This window comes from Pomacea canaliculata, linkage group LG13 (genome assembly GCF_003073045.1).
Source record: "Pomacea canaliculata isolate SZHN2017 linkage group LG13, ASM307304v1, whole genome shotgun sequence".
In the NCBI taxonomy this organism is placed as follows: Eukaryota; Metazoa; Mollusca; class Gastropoda; order Architaenioglossa; family Ampullariidae; genus Pomacea; species Pomacea canaliculata.
Genome location: NC_037602.1, coordinates 14,553,437 through 14,577,319, shown reverse-complemented (window position 1 = coordinate 14,577,319; position 23,883 = coordinate 14,553,437). Strand labels below are relative to the sequence as shown.

The following is a 23,883-nucleotide window of genomic DNA, read 5'->3' as shown; positions in this document are numbered from 1 at the left end:
TGAAATTCACTGTCTTTACAGTCTCCTTGCCGTCCATTGATGCTTGTGCTGCTTCATCCATTAATCGGGACACTTGGAGGTGGACGGTCTTGAGTGGTTGAGACGGAATTCTGGCAACGAGTCCACAGGTGTATCAGTGTCTGAGAAACTTTGGGAACAATGTCTTTGTTGATGGTGTACTTGTCCTCCAGAGACAGAAAATAACATCCAACTTGCAAACGAGTTGGAAGTTCAGTCAAAGGAAGTTCTGACAATGGACTACCAAGATACTATGGCTAGAAGCCGACCTTGGCTACTCATTATATTGTTGTATAACTACTCAACAGTTTTATTATCAACAGATGTATTGCACTGTCCTATTCAGTTACTTGATATCTCATTGCCTCGGTTCCCAGTCACTTAATCCCCAGACACTTCATCCCCGACACTTCATCCCCTAGACTTTTAATCCCCAGACACTTCATCCCCAGACACTTAATCCCTAAACTAAATCCTTAACTATAAAAATTATGAAGTCAGCGAAAAATTTAATTGAAATTCAAATTCAAATCATGCTATTAACTTCAACGTCATTTGAACATCTACAACATTAGTTAAAGTTCATATAAGCTAGTAAATTTAATGTTCTTCAACAATATGATATGAAAATAGTTCTTGAGTGTCGGGGATGAAGTGTCGGGGATGAAGTGTCTGGGGATGAAGTGTCTGGGGATTAAAAGTCTCGGGGATGAAGTGTCGGGGATGAAGTGTCGGGGATGAAGTGTCTGGGGATTAAGTGACCGGACACCCATTGCCTCACTAGTCCCACTAATACGACCGTCACTGTGGCACAAGACACGCTCAGATAAGTAGAAGGTTCCAGAAGGAACTAGATGTAGCTCGAACTTACTTATTTTATTTTTTTTTTTTAAGGCCCTTCGCCCCTCCTGGGGCATAGGCCATCGACTACAGCCTTAACTGTTGTCGATGTTTTGGTAGCAAGGATTTGTTTTTACGCCCAACCCTCCTCCTTTTTCAGCCGGGCTTGGGACCGTCCTTGGCGGAGGGCAGCCAGCCCTGTAAACAGATGCCACGTGCAGAGAAAGAACAGCATGCCCGAGACGAGAAATGAACTCAGGGCAGCCAACCTTCACTGTATTGGTGACAAGCGCTAACAGCGCTAACCGTTGCGCCACCGGGCCGCCCAGCTCGAACTTAGCAATGACGTAATTATTTCTAATCTTATTTCCATAGCAACGTCTTCAGACCGACAGCTGACGTCGCTCTCTCCTTGTTGCTATGTGTGACGTCACTTATTGCGCTGAGATGAATGGTCATAGTATAATATCACGTCATCAATAAACATCTACAACAAAAAAATATCCATTCAGTGCACACGCCAACACACGAAAGGACGACCCCAGTCAAAAGGGAAATTATTCTCATTGTTCGTATTCCCTCTTTCCTTACATCTCACCCATCCCTATTCTCCATGCACGAACGCATACCCCTCCCCATCCAGATGGCCCTGCAAACAGATTGACAGTGTCCCAGAGACGAGATCCGAACCCAGTGCATCTCCTTGCAGTGGTAACAAGTGAATTTAAATCACTTGAACTTTAACCTGAGGTGTCTACCAGCAACTTTCATCTAAGTTTCTTTCCCCCGCTCCCCAAATTATCTGTTTCTTCACCTTTTCGGACTCAGTTATAGGCAGCGTACTGACCAGAGGACAAATACAAAAAAGGATCAAAACATTTTTGCAATGTTTCCTTTTATAGTCCCTCTGATTTACTGTCTTCTTTTTTTAGTATTTCATAATCATTGCTTTCTGAAGACTTATATACGCGTCATTACACGGGCTGCTGGGAATAATTTTACCTCTTGCTGAAAATTGCTTTGCAAATGATAGAATGCTGAATGGAAACATTCATACAACAGCATCAATTAGACGATTTGACAGCCTCCATTTATCTTTAAAAAAATAATTATGTACAAAATTGCCAAAGTTAGAGACTTGCGGAAGTTTCAGACAGATTACTATTGTTTATTTAGAAACTTTCCCGAAGGTCTCTCTATATATAAAAGTTTATGAGGGTTTGAGAAAAATATACCAGAAAACACGAAAGCATAGCTTGAGAGATTGTCACATAAAGCTTTTTCGGAAATGAACTATACTTAGCAAACTTATTATGAAAGTTACAATACAATACAGTTTTATCAATCCACAAGGGCAATAAGGGCAATTCCAGAATTTCATGAAACGATGCGTGTGATTTTTTTTTACATTAAAATATTATTTTTGTACTTAACAAGCTAGAATTGTATAAACCTCACACAATGATAGAACTATTTCAAATAACGTAAGTACACTCTGTATATCTACACCACGAGTGAGAGGTACATGAAACTTTGGTGTAGTCATCTGTGTGTGTGTGTGCGCGTGTTGGTGCTTCTAGTGTGCTTCTGTCTCCAATATTTTTCTTGAGTTATTTATTTATTTATTTTGTTCTCAGTCTTAAATTTCGTATGAAAAACATTGTACCCTTCCGAAAAATATTTAAATTAAGTTTAATGGCACATCTTGCAAAAACCAAGACTGGTCATGTTATCTCCCACACAAAGCTCAGACTTTCTCTACGGACACCACATCGATCTGTTGTGAATCCCTGTTTGAGCCACGAAGCCCTCCCTATAAGAAGCTTCTGTCATCTCGAGCCTCCAGGCCTGTCAAGAAAAGCTGAGAGGAGGAAAATAAGAAGATCCTGTCGATGTTTAACGTTAATTTTTGGAGGGGACGGAACAGATTTCTGCTTTTATTATGGTGCTTTTCTTTCCGTTGGTACACATCATCCGAAAAATGGGTAATCGAGATATTCTGTTTCCTTGTAGCTTTTGAGAAGCCGACAGCAACATGCGCAGATGACTAACTTCGAGTGTCTGAAAGATAAACTAGTTCTTCCTACTTTTCCAACTCATGTGAAAATTTAGTTTGTTCTTTTGTGATGTCTAGTGAAAATATGAGAAACTCTTTACACCCATCACACTTTCGTTTCCATAACCTGCATCTTTGCCTGACATAAAAACTGACAAGAACAAAGTCGTGGTCCACATCCACGGACAAGACAATGCCAAGATCCACATGAACGGAGTACAGCTCGAGCAGGTCAACAGCTTCAAATACTTGGGCGCCATGTTTTCTGAAGGTGGCATCTGAAAGGTAGACATTTACATCAGGATCGCAACAGCAGCAATGGCCAGACTGAAAAGGATAAAACAGCATAAGATTGATCTCCTCGAATATCTCGCACATCTCCATCGTGCTGTACGGTTGCGAGACGTGGAGTCCATTTACAACAAATCCAAGCTTTAGAGACCAAGTGCCCAATAAAACTGCTCCCAGTCTCCTACAAGAAACACAAGACCGACGAGTGTGTAGGGAACGCGGTCGCCCCTCCCGTGGGACACCAGAAAACCCTTTCCCATACAGTGAAGCGGCTTAAGCTGGTCTGGTCTCATCATGTCACCCGGCACGACACTCTGCTTAAAACTGCTCTTCAGGGTACAGTGGAAGGAGGTAGACGCAGTGGTGGACAGAGAAAAAAAATTGGATGGTGAACGTGAAGGAGTGGACTGGTTGTCCCATGCTGAACACAAAGCCTTGCTCCTATGTCTAACCACGTCCCCCACGATATTAGCATTGCAATTGAACTGGTGACCAGCTTGTTCCAGTCATGGTACGGATGTTCAAGACAACGACGACGACGACGACGACGACGACGACGATGATGATGATGGCGGCGGCATAACATTATATAGTGTAGTAGGTAAAATTTTGCGATTCCTAGTGCAAATGTTGGAGGTTTAATCTTTAATAGATTTTTATTTTTGTATGTTTTCTTTTCTATACAAACTTTGTTTTATCTGTTCATCTTCTAAAGCGTGTATGCATGCATGAGTGTATTAACCTGTTCCCTCAAGATATATGCAGCACATAAAAGTCAGTTTGAATTATCTTTAGCATTTGAATTAGAGTTAAGGTTCTGGTTCTGTCGGTGAAAGCTTTTTTTTATTGTAGACAGAGTTGCTGAACAGACAAAACGATCAACTTCTGTTAAACTTGAAACTGCGTTGGGGTGCTTGCCCATCCATTTAAAAGGTCAGAAATGAGTGTAAAAAAAATGTTGCTACCGGCACCAGGGAAGTGCGGTTGGCACCAAATTGTTTACCCGCAAGTAACTCAGTTTTTTTTTTATATTTTGTTTTTGTTTTATTTTTTCGCGCTCTTGCTCTCGCGTCACGAGACATGGACGTAAACCGAAAGCGATGCATCACAAGAACAGCCCTTTGGGGAAACACAGGGAAGCCACTCTTACAAGACAGTCGCACCCAATCATCTCCCCTTCTCTGGGCGTTGCGCTTAGCTCCCTTGTGGCTTCTCAGTCGTCCAGGCAGGTTTCGCCAGTAAGGCGTTGATATTTTTTGCCGAAAAACACGCCACATCCCTCCTCCCGCCGGCAAAAAAAAAAAAAGAAAAAAAAAAAAAAAAAAAAAAAAAAGAAATCCACTCTCTCAATCGCCAATACTTTCCTCTCTCCCGTTGAAATGTCGTTACTCGACGATTTTTGTAATCTTCTCTCGTGTTTGTATCAAGATCGATATTTAACGATTAGCTGATAGTAATTGGCGGAGGAGGGGCTGCCTCACCACAGATCAAGACCGGGACCATGTCGTGCAGCACCTACGGATGTGCTGCACTGCAGCTTCTTGCAAGAGTTCTTACAGACTTGCTCAAAAAGAAAGAGGAGATCAGTATGGTCAAAATGAGATTAAGGGTGGGGGAACAAAAGATAATGAAGTGAGAGACAGTTGTAGAGGGGGAGAGAAAGAGAACTGAACTGAGGTCTCTGTGACTTGCTCCTTGTATCCAATGTTCAGTCATCGGTGCGCGCATGCGCCTTCAAGCACGACGTGTGAACGGGGTGCAGTCCAAGCTGGTATAAAAATTCTTCAAATGATTCTCTTCCGTTAAATCCGCCGAGACAAGAGCATCCAAACAACTGAATGCTCAACTGCCCACGAGTGCCAAAAACATCAATGGACTCGTCAAACGTTGTTAACACATCACTGAGCTATGTGAATTCCGTGACAACGGCAGCATCCCAAAATGACAAGCTCTTTGATGAAGCTAAAAGCTTTGTGTGCTTGTGGGATTGTGGAAAAAAGTGTAAATGGATCACATACAATGAAGAGGTCTGCACGCTTGTGTGAAAAATGAAGCATTCAGAGAAAAAAAAATTCGGTTGTGGTCAATGGCAACAGAAGGTAGCCATGCGTTCGTTCATTCAGTCATGCAGTCTTCACGCTGTCACTCATCCATGTGACCACTGACCCTAGTTACCCTCAGGGGCTGCAATCATGAAGTAAAGGTCAGCTACCTCAGTGTTAGCATTGCAGTTGAAGCGCTGGGAGATGGGTTGTCAAGACCTACAAGGCTGGTTGATAATCTCGAATATTGGACCCCACTGACCACTTTATCCACGACTTTAATATTCCCGACAGCGCCTCCCTTTGAAGTATAAAGATCATCACCAACCAAGCCAATGAACGGCAACACCAGCGAGGCGGAAGGGCTTTTTGTGAGCAGCTGCTCGATTTGGGAGCAAACCATTAAAAAAAGACATTTTCGTTGTGCAAGAAAACTGTGGTGCAATACATTATTAAAATAACACGCGAACACAAATGATTACCTCGGAGACTTTGACAAACCTGCCACGCAAATTCACATTAATTGCCTTCCAAGGATGGCCGGGTGGAACAAAAGCTTAATAGTTTTAGATGATTGGGTCATCAGTGACTTTTCTGGTCATGTGACTTTGGTAGGTTGTCAAAGGAAGGTTGTGTCAAGGTTGTGGATGGCTGGCCCGTACACTTACAAAAGTCTTTTGTGGAAGTTGGGAAGATTTGCTCTGCCTCGAAGGTGTGCAGACACGAAGCAGACGACAAAGGCAGCAAAATCACCGTCCTCGTCACAGGACAGCATGGCTTGCCGAAGGGTTTCAAAAGCTTTTTATGTGCTAACCATACCATGGAGCACAAATAATTAAAAGCAGACAAATTTGTGGAAACTGAAACTGGTATAGTTGTATGATGTAACACGTCGACACCAACAATATTGAGTTTCCGTATTTACGAAAATACCCGCCTCGTTAGTAAATAGTGCATGAATATTTGAATTCTTGATTTTGTTTAGTTGTCTCAATTGTCATTTAATTTAATTCTGCTAAATAAGCAAAATCCAACAACAACAACGACAAAAATAAACAAACAAAATACAAGAAAAATCATCAAAACAACAAAAACCAAACAAACCAAAAAAAAAAAATCATACACAAACAAAACAAAAAGCACTACAAAAGCTCACAAAAGGTGGTTTCAGTGTACTAGCAAAAATGGCCCTCAGCGATTATTTCGGATTACAAAGAGCGATTTTAGCCTCTATCTGTAAAATAAAAAATAAATAAAATCGCAATGGTTTCTTGGGAAAGTCCACTTATACTACCCATTGCTGTTTTCTTCCCCCGTTCTTCCGTCCGCAATTCTTTAATAAAAAGAGACATTAGCTTCATCATCCAAGCCCACACAAAATTTAAATTTATAAAGATAAAAATGGCACATGTCTTCGGGTCACGCACGGACTCATTTTCCTTTATCAAAAGTAGAACAAGGTCCCCCGCTTGTCTTAAAACCCGAAAAAACATCGAAACCCCCAACGAGATTGATTTCCGTATCGTGTGCCTCACCACGAAAAAAAGACAAAAACATTATTTGAGCAGTTGAAAAGCAGTGTAATGCGATCTGACAATGCTGATTGGTGTCGAAATGCCACGAAGTAACAATTATTTTCTTTCAACTTATTCAGGAGAGTGGTTTTTTGTTTCCGCCCACACCTATTTTGTTTATGACGATAAAAATGTATATCCGTAGAGAAGATGCGGGTATTTTTGCTGTTTCTGTAATCCCCATCCCATGGCCATCCCACACTTCATCACCGTGCTAGGAGGCAGGGAACAGCGTGCAGAACGATTCATTCTACATGTGGACAACAACATCGACTGGGCAGTGCACGGTTGTTTCAATAGTTTACAGTGTTACAAGCTTGGCTTCCATCGCTCATGGCAACAATAAATCTTTCTGAATTTCTGGAAACGCTCGGGTCTGGCTGCAAGTAAACGTGACAGCTGTCCTTGGAGTCTGGATGCTAACAGGTTCATGGAAATGTGTGGGTGTGTGTGTGTGAGAGAGAGAGATGTACAGAAGCTCAATCTGTGCTTACAAATGCTACAATAATTGCATTTAAAATTAAAATATTAATGTAACTGGTTTTTTTTTCTTGTGACCATGTTATGCAAGTTTCTTGTTGTGATTCACTTCAGTCCAAGTCAATAACATCTCCTGTGACCAACAACCTTTGTGTCCGCCATGGGCGAATAATTACGGACCACCTATCTCATTTTACTCCTGTTTCAATCTCTGTTTACAGAAACAGCTTGAGGACTAGCATCACGGACTCTACAAAAACATTCCTCAAAATACTTCATGTCACATCGGGGACAGAGATGCGAGTAGAGAGAACCACGCCCCTTACTTACGGGGTCATCTTTCCAGACTACAAGTTTGGGCATTATCTTTCTCTACCTGGTGATTACTTAGTAGTCAAGGTAAAGTTCTCACGTATTAGTAGCCTCAGGGCCAATGGAGTGGTTTACTGTGCGTACGACATAAGGGACAGAAGGCGGAAAGCAGAATCTTTTACATTTCTTAGTGAAACAAGGTGAAAGACTGCTGCTGGGTTGGGGAGAAGTTTTCCAGAAGCAAAGTAAACTTCCTTGAAGTCAAGGACCCTAGCATATGATGAAAAATCTGAAAAGAACAACAAAATGGATCTGGTTCGGTAGAAGATTGCAGCCCAACATTATTAAAAATTGTCTACCCTTCTCTTAAAAAAAATTCTGACAGTTATTTCATTTTATATTTTTCATCAAACTTCCAAGAGAACCTCACGGATCTAAACGATGAAGACATAAGTCCTGAATAAAAAATTAAAATATCAAATATGAGCGATCGAGAACCCTCTATTCTTTGAATGGCTCTACAGTAATAGAAATACATGAATCCTCTTTGATGTTGCTTATTTGCGCTGGAAACTCAGTATCTTGGCAGTAAACAAGAATCTTGATATGAGGTCAAGCTGGCAGAAAATTGGAAGCAGAAAATTGAAGATCGTGTCTTAGAAAATATGGCTCAAACCATCCTCTGTGGACAATATGGAGGAAAGCCTCTTGGACGCACTTACCGGAAGGACAGTATATTATCAGATGAATGGCGAATATGAGTGTCAGGATTGTACGAGTGGCCCAAAGAGGATGACGATGTAAGAAGACATAAGAAGAATAATAAGTTTAGAAAAAAAAAACTTTAAGCGAAAAAGGTCCTCCAGTGATTATTCAGTGATCACAAGAATGAGAAAGTTTTAGGAGGAAGGGGCTGCAGCTGGAAACAATGAAAGAGATTTTGCTCGTCTGAGGTGAGAAAGAAGAGTGATTTCGTTGACGTCAGAGAGGCTAGAGGAAAACAGTTTGAAGTTGGAAGACGAGAGTATGTCCTTGTACTACTACATCATCATCATCGAACCCTTAACCTTGTGACACATTGGCGATGATGGATTCTCATTTCCCCACGTTATTCTCGTTCCTCTTTTTCATTTTCGGGATATGGCACAGGTCAACCCTATCTACAATAAGCTGCTTCCGAATCTTGGGAAGGACTCAAATCACACTCGGGAAAGTTCGACGATGTGTGGGTGAAGACAACATCGGTCTTTCTTAACGGCCACTCTCAAAGCTCACAGACAAGTCTTTGCAGTCTCTCTTTATCTGATCATGAATACTAAAGGTAACAACCCGTGAGTATCTGGCAGAGAGAAATGTATCATGCGTGTGTAAACACTTACCATCATAAGTCTTTACATCGCAGAAGAATGCAGAGAGAGGTACTCCGCATATCGGATGGTGAACATAAGACAGATGAATGTGTCTGAGACTCGATGGAAACCTCTCGAAGCTTTTAGCACCGCTGGTCTGGTCATTGTACCGCGACGATCTGGTCTGGTTGGACATGTTAGTGCCGTGGTCTTCGTCGACCTTTTCTCTAAAATTCTTCGGTGCCCATGGTTGATAACAAAGTCTATTGGCCAACTAACATGTCCGAGAATCGTCGCAGAAGCAATGAAATTCTCGGGTGTTTAGTCTCATCTATTCTCTTAAAGTCATCCACGCTGCTGTCAACACTTGGATAAAAGGCTGAGGGGGATAATGATGCTGTGAATAATGGCAATAACGATGACACGACGATGACAACAATGATGATAAAAAATAAGATGATGGCGAAAATCCTAATTATTCCCTCGTGGATGGGAAAAGCTAAAGGTAAATTAGAGACGGGAGAAAGAAAAATACAGAAAGAGATAATGAAAGAAAGAGTATAGAATGACAAGCTGCGTGAAAGAGAGAGCGGAAAAAAGAAGAGAAAAGGTGTGTGGGCAGAATGTTACTTAGTTTGCTAGGGTTCATTTCATGAAGGAAATGAGAAATGAGACTCCATCAACCAGTTACAGCAACAGTCGGTATTCGTTGACAGCAGAGGCTTGGGATTGAAGACAATATGCACCACACACACACACACACGCACACACACACACACACACACACACATAAACAAACACACACACACACACACTGATGTTTGTGTGCTGTAACAATGAAGACTGTCGAACCAAAAAGCAAGATTGTCGAAAGTCATAAACAAGGTATAATTATGCAAGGCCACCACGAAGTAAACATTGCTTTGGCCAATTCTGTAAAAAGGAAATAGTTTCACCAGAGTATCGGCGCATGTGTGTTTGCACACCGGAAGTGCTCAGTCTCTCTACACAGGAAACGGAATTGGAGGGTGGGGCGAAAGAAAGAGAAGAGAGTGAAGGGCGAAAGAGAGAGAAAGAAGGAACGGATAAGAGAGAGACTGACAAAGAGATGATAATGAAAATGGGGATATAGAGAACAAAGGGAGAGTGAAAAAGAAATAGCCTGCAGGATATAGAGAAAGAGAGAGAGAAAGGCGAAGAGAGCAACGCAAAGAGGAGAGATAGAGAGAAAATATTAATAGTGAGAGAAGATGGAAACAGTTTGGAGAGTAGGCGTAAAGATCCACTTCTGGCCGTCAGTTAATTCCCTGTTGCCATAGAAAACAAGAAGTACATGACCAAAACATTGTCTTCAAGTTTTTGCGCCCACACTCCAGTTGCTGTCACCGGAAGCCTCGTGAAAGAATAATTATTTCCGATTCCGCCAGGGAGAACTGGACACGGGGGGTCTCATCAGGGGAAGATGCTTCACGTTTCGACAAATAATCCGACCGGCAGGAAACACACAGAGATCAGCAGGTTTCGATCCGAGATGCTGCCAGTGTTAATGGCATGTTCGCTGACGCTAAACACCTCTCACTAACACCGGGGTAAAAATCACCCTCACTCCTCTCTTCCCGGGACTTCTGAGATTGCAAAGTGTGGGCTTTCTTGTAGAAAAATTCGTAGAGTTTGGTCTTATTTTTTATTCTTCAAATCTTAGTTTTTTCCTTCCTTCATGCAACCTGTTACATTTAATTTGAGTGAGTGAGTGATTTAATTTGAGTTATCACAATGCAGGATTTAAAATTAAAATGAGAATAAAAATAATGAAAAATATACAGCGCATTCCAACTGCCAGCAAGCTTGATACGTTTTGACATAAACAATCGGCTAACAATATTTAACATTTGTACACACAAAAAGGCATCAAAACACACAGAGGAATGAAAGACATGAACAGAGGAAAGAGAAAGTCACCAGGTACCTTGTACTACAGTCCTCCAAAAAGTCCAAATGCTATTAATCAAAACCTCATACGACCACCCATCCCACAGAAATAAAAGGAATTTAGCATCAGGCTCCTAAAATAAAAAATTCTAAAAACAAATATCGCCCACTGAAGCAAAACTGTTGATAAAATTGCTGCCATTTCAATAATGTAAACACATGAAAAGTATTGCATTCAATTTCTTCTGACACGAAAGCAATCTCACGCTAGTGAATGTGGTGAAGAACCAATATTTCCTTTTTTTTATAAAGGAAAAAAATGTTAATAGGTATCACATTGTCATAATAAGGATGACATTGATGATTTTTAGAAGGAAAATTTAAACTTATAAATTTGAGGTTTCAAAGATTATTTGAATGTTTATATGCAAGCCATTTAAAACTCTTTGAATCAAATGACTGACAATGGCAAACGGATCCATAATAGTCTGTAAATTTACAAAAAAACTTATTTAAATGCATGTATGACAAAATTTGATCATTAAAATAAAATGTCCCAGAAAGTGATGTTTTTTTCACAGAGGTTTTACTACGTGCCAGTCCCTCTCACCTGTTTGAAAGGGAGAAAAAACAGCTCATCACATGTTTGTGCACGTGTATGTGTGTACGTGTGTGTGTGTGGCTTGTGTCTCTAGACAGGATGGAAGACATCCTGAATTTGCATTTTCAAGGCGACTGCGGCCTTCATGATCCAGGTCGTGCTCATGTAATTTAACGGTGTATTGGGTTGGAGCCGCCATCTCTGTGGATGCCACTATAATGACAGGCGAAATATTTTGGTGGATGTCTTTAATATCTTTCCGATCACGTCAGCTTAGTACAAGTGTGTGTTTGTCGATTCCATTTGAAATCATGCATTACTCCATCCTCCAACTCTCTTTCTCTCTGTCTGTTCCTTTACCTTTGTCAGTCCTCGTTCACATTCTTTCTTCATAATGTTATTATGATGATGTGTTGTGTGTTTGCGTATGCTTGTCTGTGAGTGTTTATGTGTGTGTGTGTGTATATCAAAAGAGATAGAGTGAGCAGGACAAACATCATATCAGAGTGTTTTCAGTCGTCTGTTCATGTGACCCCTCAAGACATCCCACCTCCAGAAACATAATTATAAGCTATATCATCCTGAAGAACAATCATTTTTTTCCCTCTTGGTCTAAAATTAAGACGGCATTGACGACAAGAAAACACCAGAAATATACAACAGTGAAGAAAGAAAATGTGTAGCCAAAAAAATCCATTTGTAATTTTTTTAATTTCCTGAGTATTTTGGATTTTCGCTTATCTATTTTTCGCGTTTTTATTTTTATTTTTATTTTTTTATTTTTAGTTTCTAAGCAATTTAGTCTGGGCAATTTTAATTGGTCTGTCTCCTTGTAAAAAAGAGAGATGTCGTGTTGTGCTTAAAGTGCGCATGCACAATAAAAGGGGTGGGAGTAAGAAAAGAGAGGGTGGATGGAAGGACAAGAATGGGAAGTGGGTGGGAGAGATTGATTGACTTCCTTTATTGCTTCTGCATAGCCCCAGGAAGGGAGCGAGCTCTGTCACTATAATTAAAATTTTGTAAACAGAATGCAATATAAGAAAACAATCGATTTTTATAAACGCATTCACAAGAAGCTCTAGACAGAAATATGCATACAATATATCTACACAGTATCTATATATATCACCACCCTCCTACTTCCACCCACCCACACACAATGTGTCCTTTCATCAAAATGCAGCCCTTAAAATAAATTCACTAATGAATGATTTGTTTGCAGCTGTTTAGTGTAGTAGGTAAAACAAACGGTTTTGAATCCGAAAGTTACAAGTTTTATTTTATCGGACACATTTCTTTCTTTAAGGTTTATGGTTGGGTTAAGATTAGGGTTTGGGTTAGAGTTTAAATGAGGTTTTGCTTTTGCCAGAATGAACAGAGAAATCATCTCACGGTTTGACAGTCAACGAAGACGTTGGCTTGTTGGCGAATGCGTAGAACAACACACGCGTCGAAAAAATCGCCAGCCGGACACTTAACGGTTTAATGACTCAACCTAACTCCTTGCACTTCGTGTCCTTTCCGGTCAAGCAAGGACAGCAGCCCCGTTCCCTTTCATCGATAACCCGCAGGAAATAATGTGAAATAAATGTTTCCCAGGGCGTCCTGTCCTGTCCGGGATCAGTCTGCCAGAAGGTCGGGAGTCTCGCACTTTTTCTACGCGGATGTAAACTTGTGATGGGGTCATGGTAACCTGACCAACACGTTTCCTGACCCCTTTCTCTCTCAAACTTTTTAAAAAATTAACAGAGAAGGGAGGGTGCTTTTACAGCTTCAACGTCTCAGGAAAGTTGAATCCGTCGCCCTCAAGTCCGGTAAGTTTGCTCGGTGCTTCAGGACATTTGGTGGGGAGAGTGGTTCTGTCACGTGATGTCCAGACTGGGGTTCGCCAATTCGTGCGAATAATCGAGTAGTTTGGCTTGGTTGTCTTTTTTTTATGTAAATTATGTCGAGATGCATCATCCACAAAGGAGCAATTCAAGGTAATAAAGAATTTCCTACTCAGCCTTCTGTCTTCTTAACATCTCTGGTCTGGAAATACTTTAGCAAGACTCGTGCGTAATCGAAACCAGTAACAACATGTCTTTGGATAATTGAATTCAATTTTTAAAAAGAAATAAATCTCTTTTGATCAAGAAATAGGTTGACTAAGGAAAACTTTGTTGAATTTTGGTTTAAATTTGGTATAAATTCATGGAATACTTTTTAATAGCAAAGAAAAATTGTGAGAAGTTCATTAGAATTCTCATATTGCATGTTTGAAAATATTGAAAAAAAAAATGTTGAGATGAAATAAATGTAACTTAACACCTGACACGAACATCTTCACAGAGGGTAATATAAAATGGATAATTTTTAAAAAAAAGCCTTTTAAAACGGTTGAATATGCATTCAAACTGACTTCTGAAACCTTACTTAGCTGTCATGACTATAGAGAAGAGATTTAAAGCCTGTGTGATAGAGACAGCTGTATTTTGAGGGAAAAAAATAATAGCACATTTGTATAGAGCCTTTTTCCAGCACTCAAAACACGCCTTTACATATAGGCATGCAAGGACATATTAATTTATACATATAATTAAATAATATTATATTAATTAATACATATTAATAAAAGAAGTAGAAAAATATGTGAAGTGTAATGGAACAGGCATTCCCCCTTTTTTAGAGACCCAATCTGAAAGGATCCAGCAGGCCCTGAAGGAAGAGGGGGTGCAACTTGCAAAAGCGAGGGAACAAAGACATGTCACTCGACAGCACAGGAAACTGAAAATGTTGTCATAAATATTGTTTACTGGATAACTACACTAACAGACAATTAAGAAAAATAATGAAAAAAGTTAGAAATGTGGCTCTTTCTAGTCCGCCCTTTTGTGGGTACACTTGATGAAGGTCCTACAATGTCCCAGTCATATTTAACATATTAGAAGTGTACAACGTATCTTACTGTAAATATCTAGTACAGGGGTATTTTTCTAACTTGTTCAAGGTATGTACCTATGTGTGTCTCATATTGCCTTGGAGACAGCGTCCTCTTGACATATAACAGAGAGTACGGATGTTCATTCACTGGGAATAATAATACAGGTAATAATTATGGTAATGAGCGAGTCACAGTCACTATTGAGCGGTTGGACATAGAAGTAGCCTCAAAAGCTGTAATCAGCAATGTCATGTTGTAGACACGTTGCGACTCAACACTTGCACACTGGCTGGTCTGTGAAAACAATGCATGCAAATTCATGAAGGGAATTTCTGTTTTAATATCCTGCTCAGATGGAGTAATTCATGTTGGGAACCAATGTCCATAATCCGTGCTGTGCCTTTTCACAAAGTAAATCAGTTTGCAGGGGACACCTCAATAATGCTCTAAAAACAGACCAGAACTCAGTTCCTGACCGACGAAAAAGCCTTTAAGAGCTTTGCACAACTTGGTTGTAAAGTTTTGTTTTTATTTGACAGATTTGCGATTTGCGAACAGGAAGTTGGACAGTCAAGCAGCTCAATGCAAAGACATACATCACGTGGAACAGTTGTTTATATCCAGGGGAAAAATGTCTAACACGGAGAAACAGAAGAGGACCAAGAGATAAAAGTGTGAAGATCAGCTGCCAGCTCCCAAAATTTGCAGTTCACTTTCGCAAGGAAAAACAGAAAATATTTTTTTTCGAAAAGAGGGGAGGATTCAAAATGATGGCTTTCGTCGAAAGGAAGACTTCCTAAAAAAAGAAGAAAAAAGAAAGAAAGGAAGAGAAATGGGGGACAGTTCACTGTGAACCAGTCACTGAAAACGTTCTTTAATGCAAGCAATTCATCACAGCAGAAATATCAGAAAATATTCTTGTCACCGCCAGAAAGGGGTTAGTTCAGTGTTGATTTGAAATAAAATTTTCTTCGCATCTGAATAAATTGAATTACGACCTTGCTGCCCTCTCCGCAATTTTTTTTTTTTAAGTTTCTGAATAGAGCAGTGAAAATTTTGGTGACACCTGATTGAGGCCCTGTCTATTCTCAAGCAAAAAAAAAAAAAAGAAAGCACTTGACATATTAATTAATATGGGAAAAAATTAAGCTATTCTCCTTAACGTGACTGTACAGTGGCATTTGCTCATCTTCTGCACGAAACAAAATGGAGACAAACAATTATTTCGCTTTAAAAAAAACAACGGTAATTTAAGGAGAGAATTTAAACGGATATTATTGTATGGCACTAAGAAAAATCAGATTTGGATGCAACTGTACAGAGGAGTTCAATGCAGTGCAAGGCATTGATGCCACCCGCAACAAGATAAATGCAGCAGAAGACAAAGGAGCCAATCAGATCCAAGCTGGTTTTGCCCCCATAAAGAGGAAAAAAGTTATTATTTTAAAGAAATTTTTTACATTAACGTAAACGATCACGTGACGTTCACTGTAAAGATAACGTATACAAGTGTGGCTTACATGATAAATATGCTCTTTCCTTATAAGACTGCGGTTTGAAAATTATATAATCTGCACTAGTTTTTGCTTATCTCATTGGTAGTTCAAACTCATGCATCATCTAGGACCCATAGTTGAGCGCATAACATGAAAAAATAGGAAAAGGATCATTCCCTAAGCCGAAGATGGGAAACGCAAGGGAGGACATTAAAAAATAAAAATCATTCCATTAATAAAACACAGGAAAACTTTAGGAACATAATTGAAATTTAGATTACTGCTTTTTTTGAATGCAGTCTTAATGGAGAGATCAGAAACATGAAATAAAAATTTGAGTAGTGTGCATTTTCACCAAGGCAAAAAAAACAAAACAATATATTTTAATATATTTTTCAGAAAATCTGTTGATTTCGTTTCGCTTAATAATTTAACGTTCTTTCTAGAGATATTTCATGTCTGAAAAGGTCTCCTGAGTGCTCTTTCCCTGCTTCAATGCAGAGTTACAATTTTTCGGTTGGATGCCTTCCTGTTCCTGGTCCTCTTTGCCACGTTGCTCTCTTCTTCGTACAATTTGCCGGCGCATTTCCTACTCCAATAACCACGTTAGGTCTGCATCATTTAACAACCAAACCAAGGGAATGGCCGACTTATACAAACATGGTGTTCCAGGAACAATTGTGTCGGTGACGCCGGCATAAACATCGATGAAGATATTACGGACCTTGAAATGGATTCGAGAGCCACTCTCCTGGCGTTGCCGCCAAGGGAGATGTTTGCAAAGCCAACTAAGCTTTGAAAAGGAAAGATAAAACAACAATTGTGTAATCACCAGCTAGGTTTTACGTGGGCAATGGGCAAACGGCCACTGTATCCGCCGTTAATAACAAGAGTAAGGATAATTCGTGAAGCGGGATGGAGTGACGTTATCTTGAAATGGGGAAACCTGTGGAAGGAGAGAGATAAACGAGATAACAGCCTCGGGCGCCCACCCGACATGCTTGCCATATCTCTTTCTTGCGGATAAATAGTTTTTGGTTTGGTTTTTGAGCTATGATACCTTTAGCAGCAGCTCAAACATTGCTGTAATAAGAGGAGTTTGGCGACATTTAAAACTTCAGGTAGCAAATGAAAGCAGGTTGCCATGGTAGCCGTCAGACGCTGATGAATTCGTGGGCGGTTAGGTTTCGGGAATTTTGTGTATGATGATAAAGTACTGGGATAGGTAGTGTAGGTTTATTTTGTAATCATCTGAAATATACTGGGACACACACACACACACAAACACGCACGCATATACACACAGTCCAGGATAAACGCTCTTAGAAAACAAAGTTGTGTCAAGGAGACATGGGCAAGAAACATTCGACTGGAATGATCTTGTTTTCTCCCCCTGTCGCCACCGACTAATATATTTCATGTCACTTCATTACACCTCTTGTCATTATCAGCAATCCGAGAGCATGATGCATACTTCTTGCCCACCGCCCACCGAATGTGTTTTTTTGCCAGCTGCTGTCGTGTCTGGTAGTGCTGCAACAACCTTCATTCCGAGAGGAACAGTGCAAGGATGTCCTCCCCCGCCACTATCCCCACAAGCACCGCCATACTGCGTCTAACGACTTTCCCTCTTGAATAAAAAGGAAGCCAGCAACGACTTGTGAATGAATATCGTTATCAGACGCAGCGGTCTGGTACTCGTCCTGTTAGGACCTGAGAACTTTTTTTTCAAAGCAGGATGGATAATAACTACATTTGCCCACACGTGGTAAATGAGACAAGTACGGGAACCCCCCTCTTGGCAGGGGAGGAGGAGGGGGTCACAGTCGGCGTGTTTATCGGACAATGCACTCCCATTAAGTTGTCTGACCCGTGCGGTGACAACAATAATTTCCCTTCTTTTTATGTCTTTAGTAGTAATCTCGATTCATCAGACTGTGCGAGGTCCACGAATAAAGTGGCAGATGGATGTGTATAGGTGGACTGCTGTCTGTCTGCCGAGACCAACGCTTAGCCTCTTGCCAAGTTCTCAGCTGTTAGTCTCGGCGAGCCTAAACACAGAATGTGAATAAATCGGAAGCTTTGTAGTCTCATGCCTCGTTTTAGTAGTTAACTGGAAAAAATCGTCTGCCAGCAGTCCATGGATGTCAGTTCGTGGTGGCAGCGAGGAGTACAGAATGTCTTTTGTTGCTTTGTGGTTGTCGTTACGCCTCCCCAATGTGTCTAAAAATTTAAATACATTGTCCTTAGGACTATGTATATATTGTTCATAGGACTTTAAATTCAGAGTGTATTGCTCAAACAATCGTGGTTATGAACTGTGTAGTACCACAGATTATGTCAGAGCTCAACAAGCTACATCGAATCTGACCAGTCTTGTTTTAATGGTTGGGGTGGTTGTTTTGATAGAAGTGTCTGCACGACAAAGGGACTGACCGGCTTTTAGAAAAAACGTATCAAGTAAGGAAAATATTAGGTCAGTCAGTCTGCTATCGATTGGGAGAAACACTTGTTTTAATGTGTTTTTAATACGGGTGCTGCATCATTGGCTACTGACACCCCGCCACAAACTCTCCCCCAGCCTCCTGCTTCACTCCTCCCCTCTCTTCTTGAAAAACAAATCACATGTCATGTCTTCTCTAGGGAGATGTCGTGTTACTGTTTACTGCGTCCACAGGCAGGCAGTTTCTCCAGGAAGCAATGGCCTGCGTGTACTTTAGAAAGTCACACTAGGAGCGGGAGAAAAGATTCTGTAAAATTGCTTCCATCTTGAGACTTGTTCCTCGTTTGCAGCCCCGCCATGTTCCTTGTGGAGGCGCCTCTGTGGCTGGCCACGTGTGCCATTCGCCAGCGAAATGTCCTGGCGGTTTTCGGAATAAAACCCACAGACCGGCTTATGACCTCACAGGCTGATCGTAATGTTTTCCGCCACAACTTTATTTTTGGGTTTGTGGCCAGCCTCGAGTTTGAGCATGTGAGTGAGGAAGGTGGTCTTATTATTATTGGAGTCTTCTTGTCCTTGCAACACTCCTTCGTTGTTCGCCACACACATGTACACCCAGACACACGCGCGAACACACCTCCTCCTCCTCCTCATCATCATCATCACCACCACCACCAAAGGTAGAATGGGATAATGGGGGATAAACAACCGTTTATGATTTATAACTAGATGTGTGTATGTTTGACGGAGTATATATATATATCGTATACTATAAATAATGTGTGTATTATGGACATCGGCCAGAAAAACATCAACTCTCAAGGGAAGCAGGAGAGAGAATCCTTCAAACAAACGGCGCACAGAATCCTTCATTTCCTATTCTGTCCATGTTTGCTATATTTTCTATTTGCTACCAGAAACCTTCACCGCTGACGCGTCCTTGACTCTCCATAACTCAGGGTCTTCAGACTGACCTCCACATGACCCAGTTCTAAACTTCTTCTCACCACACCCTTATCTTGTCTCTCACGTCCTCTTTGCTTTTTGTGTACAGAAAGCCTATCACACACATACACCATTCCCTTTCTGCTCGCATTCTCTTGGCTTCTGGTTTATTTGACAGAACGTAGAATATTTTGTCAGTAAGTCATGATTTATTACACCACAGCTGTGGCAGTCTGTCTTTCCTCTACAGCCATTCAAGAAATCCCGCCCTCGACAGGTTAAAGCCGATAAGTGTTCTTTATTTGATGAGAGGACAGCTTTGTGAGATGATTCCAACAGTCATTGACTACCGGGGTGGACAGAGTTGGACAAACCCACAAAACTTCTGTTCCACTTTGTGGGACTTTTCTGCCTTTCATACCTTTCCATCACAGACTTGTCCTACTAAAATTTTCACACTAGTATTTTATTATCTATTATCCTTTCCCAAGCCCAAATACTCTTGTCATCTGCAGGCAATGTAGAGCCTTCTTTATTGGGCTTTCTTCTGGCTAACCATCGTGCAACTGTGATGTAACATCGCTTCTTGGTCCTCGTGCTTAAAGTGCTGGATATAAATCAGGAGCTTACTTATTTCTCTTATTCTCCTCCTCTCGTCTCGTTTTATTACCCTTTAAATTTTCATCAACATATTTCTTCAGTATTCCTAGTTGTCCTGGTCCACCACCTTCCCTTCAGCAGCGACACTCTTAACAAAGCACCTTCTCTTTTTTCTCCAGTACCTTTCGCTTCCTCTTTTCTCTCACTTCTACTCTTAATCTTTTTATTCCTCAATTTTCTTCTCCTTTTCCCCTAATCTTAATTTCTTCTTCTATTCGTCCTTCTCTTTCCTTCCACATTCTTTCCTCCTTATTGTCGACCTTCTCTTCTTTCTTTCCTTAATCTGTTCCTCCGCTGTTTTATCCTTTTTCTTCCTCTTTCTCTTCATCATCATCTTGTTCTTCTTCTCTTTTTCTCGTGCTCTTCTTCTTCCTTCTCAGTTTCCTTCCATCTTATCTTCCTCGTTCTTTCATTCTCTTCATCTCTTTCTCTTCATTTTTTGTTGTATTTTTTATTCTACTCATTTTTTAGTTTTTTTCTCCCTGTCATATTTCTTTCTCTCTTCTCCTCTTATTGTTTTCCGCTCCTCTTTCTTATCTACCTTCTTTTCTTTCTTTGTCCTGTTAGACACTATGTCCCGCCTCCATTCTAAAATAATTTTTTTCCTCCCACACTCTATATCTCCACGCACCACATTTCATTCACATCCACCACTCAAGATCATTCCATCCCTTCCTCTCTGTTCTCCCAACAACATGACGGTTTGACTGTGGGCGAGTTTTGTTTCTCGCTGTCCTTGCACGTGTGTTGCTACCTGCACGTGCCGCATGCACGTGCCCCCCGCCATGTGTTTGTTGTAACATTAGTCTTCCAGCCTTTACAGACACCATCGATCATCCTTTAACTAGCCAGAGTTTTTTGAAAACTTTTTTTTGTCACAACCGCTGCCCGAAGAAACATCACACACACACGCACAAACACGCACGCACCCGCTTCCCGTATGCATAGCAGTTCAGAGAGAGAGAGACAGAGGAAAAAATCAGAAAGGTGTAGGAACTGTGTCACAATATTTGTAACCTTTTTTTAAAACTCATTCAGCTTTTTTCATGCTTCTAGCATCAATGCTGAATACGAAGACAAATAATTCAGGAGATGCGCTATCTTCCACTTTACCTCATCTCTCTGTCTTTGATATTTCCTTTTCTGTTTATCTTCATCAGCTGTTCTTGAACTATATTTACTTTCTAAAATATGTTAACATTCCCTCGCAGGTCCATTTCCTCTGGAACACTTTCCTATTTCTCTTTATATATTCTGCTTCTTCAGCTTTTCTGTTTTGAAATTAGATACATAACCAATCAATGAGGAGGGAGGGAAGAATAATTTGCATCATGGTGCAAACATAAACATTTGTGTCTTCTGGCAGTCGAGTTCTCGCGTATCGTTTTCTCTTGAAAGTGGCAGATGTTCTGTTGGATTGTATTTCATGAAAATGATGTAAAAGAAAAAATTCAATTAATGTGATAGCTTGTAAACTCAGCTTACAAAAATATTCCCAGAACACTTTTGCCGCAGGACATGATCTGTCAAATGCGACTTTGGTGTGTCTCAGCTGAATGAGGAGTGATTCATACTTTTAATTAAAGTGAAAAATATTATTGATCAGATTAAAGAATTCTCTGTCGCTTTCTCAGCCATAAACAGACATATAGGCATAACAGGTGAATGAATACACGCACGCACACAAACACACAGTCTCTCTCTCTCACTCTCTCACACAAACACACAGTCTCTCTCTCACACACACACACACAGACGCACACATACATATTACAGAGATAGCAAAAAAATTTATGCAATTTCTTCTTGAAGCCTAGAAGAGGTATGGAGGGTAGCTGGGTAGTTCATCATACAGTCTAGACCACATTACATGAGAAATTACACAGACTATCATGACATCCACCCAGCCTCATGCAATCTCAAAGAAATAAGCTCGCTCGAAATATTTTTTCAAAGTGAAGAGTGTGACTGTCGCAGGCCGCGGACATAAAAACAGTTCTTACAAAGATAACCGCTTCATACAAGATACCCTGACATTAATAAATGGAGGGGGAGCCAAAACTTTAACTCTTCTCCATGAGCCATGTCCACAATTTCCAGAGTCCGTCAGAAAGCTCTCAGCTTATGATTTGATTTATGGCCGGCAGAGGATTTCGAGTAGATGGCATAGACATTAATTAACCTGCGCATGTTTGTGTCCTCAGCTGGTGTCCACCTGTAATCAGATATCGCCCTGTAGCCTGTGATCTCTCGTGTCATAAATGTAGTGCACTGCATGATTTATAGTTGATTTCATCGCTGTGGGGAATACCAATAAATGGATTTTGTAAAATGTGAAAGAGTGAAAAATGTACCACAACTCATCTTCATGCTAAACAGGAGGAAGGGAGGCTGGCAAGCAAGAGAAAAGGGAAAATATTATGTATGGTGGTATGATGCGGCCGTGATTATTTTAAGACAAGGTCTGGGTAAAAGAAATGCCATTAAACATCAAAGTAACCGTTTGTTTGAACATGCGTTTAGTTTTCAGATATTAAAAATGAATGTGTATGACATGATTAAAAAATGAGAAGATAAGAAAAAGAAGAGACAACGATGCCTTTACGTACTCTCTTCTGTTTTCAATAGTTTTGTTAATTTTCCACTAATTTAGCTTGTATTTTTAATTGCCTTTTCATATTCTTATTTTCATATTCTTATTCATATTCAGGCCACTGGGCCTGAACGACATACTATACTCCTTACCATTTCCTGTTTGTTTCAGATTTAATTGCTTTATTAATACCATTTGTCAGCTTGTCTGCTTGGTATCTGTGTCATCATCAGGAAGCCACACATCATTCATGACAATTGATGACCGATACAGTTTCCAGCAGTGGCGGAGGGACCAGGGGTGCACGGGGGTCAAAAATCTACCGAGGAGAGAAGAATGTGAGCGCCGTTCACTGTCAGCATGGAGTCTGCTCCCTCCCCAAGCTGAGCGTTTTCCTGCGCCAGTATCCTCTTAGTTTTCTTTCTTTCTTTTTTTTTTTTTTTTAAAGTGTTGATTCCGGAAATTGGGATGTTTAGGTGATTTGATTTAGTTTCTGGCATAGAGGGCATAAGTCCAAAGTGGTCACTCCCTACTGTGCCTTCTTCGCACACTTTCCATTTTAAGACATTTTCTAGTTCAGTAGCACACAAAGATAGATGTATGGTTGATGTTATGTCTGTAGCACCCTCACAGTAAACAGGGGGGAAATGGTTTACTATTATTTATCATCATAAACACACATCAGCATTTTTATTGATTCTTCTGGCATTTTACATCCATTCTCGGCTTTCTATTTATTCCTACAACAGAGTGGATTTTTAGCATCAAAGCATTAAATTTGAGATGTACACATTGGCTGTTACAAGATTTTTACCTGATGTTATAGTTAGCAATAACTGTTTTCATTTCTGGAAAGATGTGAGAAATGCTTGTGATACCTGAAGTTTCTTTGTTGTCGTCCTTGAAAGGGATAACAAGGTATGAAAACATACTTGAAGACGAGAATCACGTGATGTTTACATGCGATCGGAAAACAACAGCAGCGGCATGCGAAATGACAGGTAACATAATTCGCTGCAAGACTCATTCCTGCCTTGCACCAGCTGCAACTGTTAATGACGGCGAACGTTAAAAACGGTGCACAGCGAAAATAAACAAGAGAGAGAGCTCCAGCACAATAATAGCTCAGCTCCAAAAATAATCTGAGTGGAAAAAGCCACGCACGGGTGCACACACACATACGCGCGCACACACACACACACACATACATACATACACGCACACACACTCACACAAACACGCACCCACGCACATTGACTGCTGATGGACGTGGCAGAGCCTCGTTCCGACATGCATGTCGCTGGTGTTTGTCAGAAATAGAATTCTCCACG

At 40.6% G+C, this 23,883-nt stretch overlaps 1 protein-coding gene across 3 annotated transcripts in view; it reads right to left on the bottom strand.

The window, feature by feature from the left end:
• Positions 1–23,883, bottom strand: part of LOC112553883 (gonadotropin-releasing hormone II receptor-like) — a 100,283-nt gene that overhangs the window by 13,255 nt on the left and 63,145 nt on the right. The window lies entirely within an intron of this gene.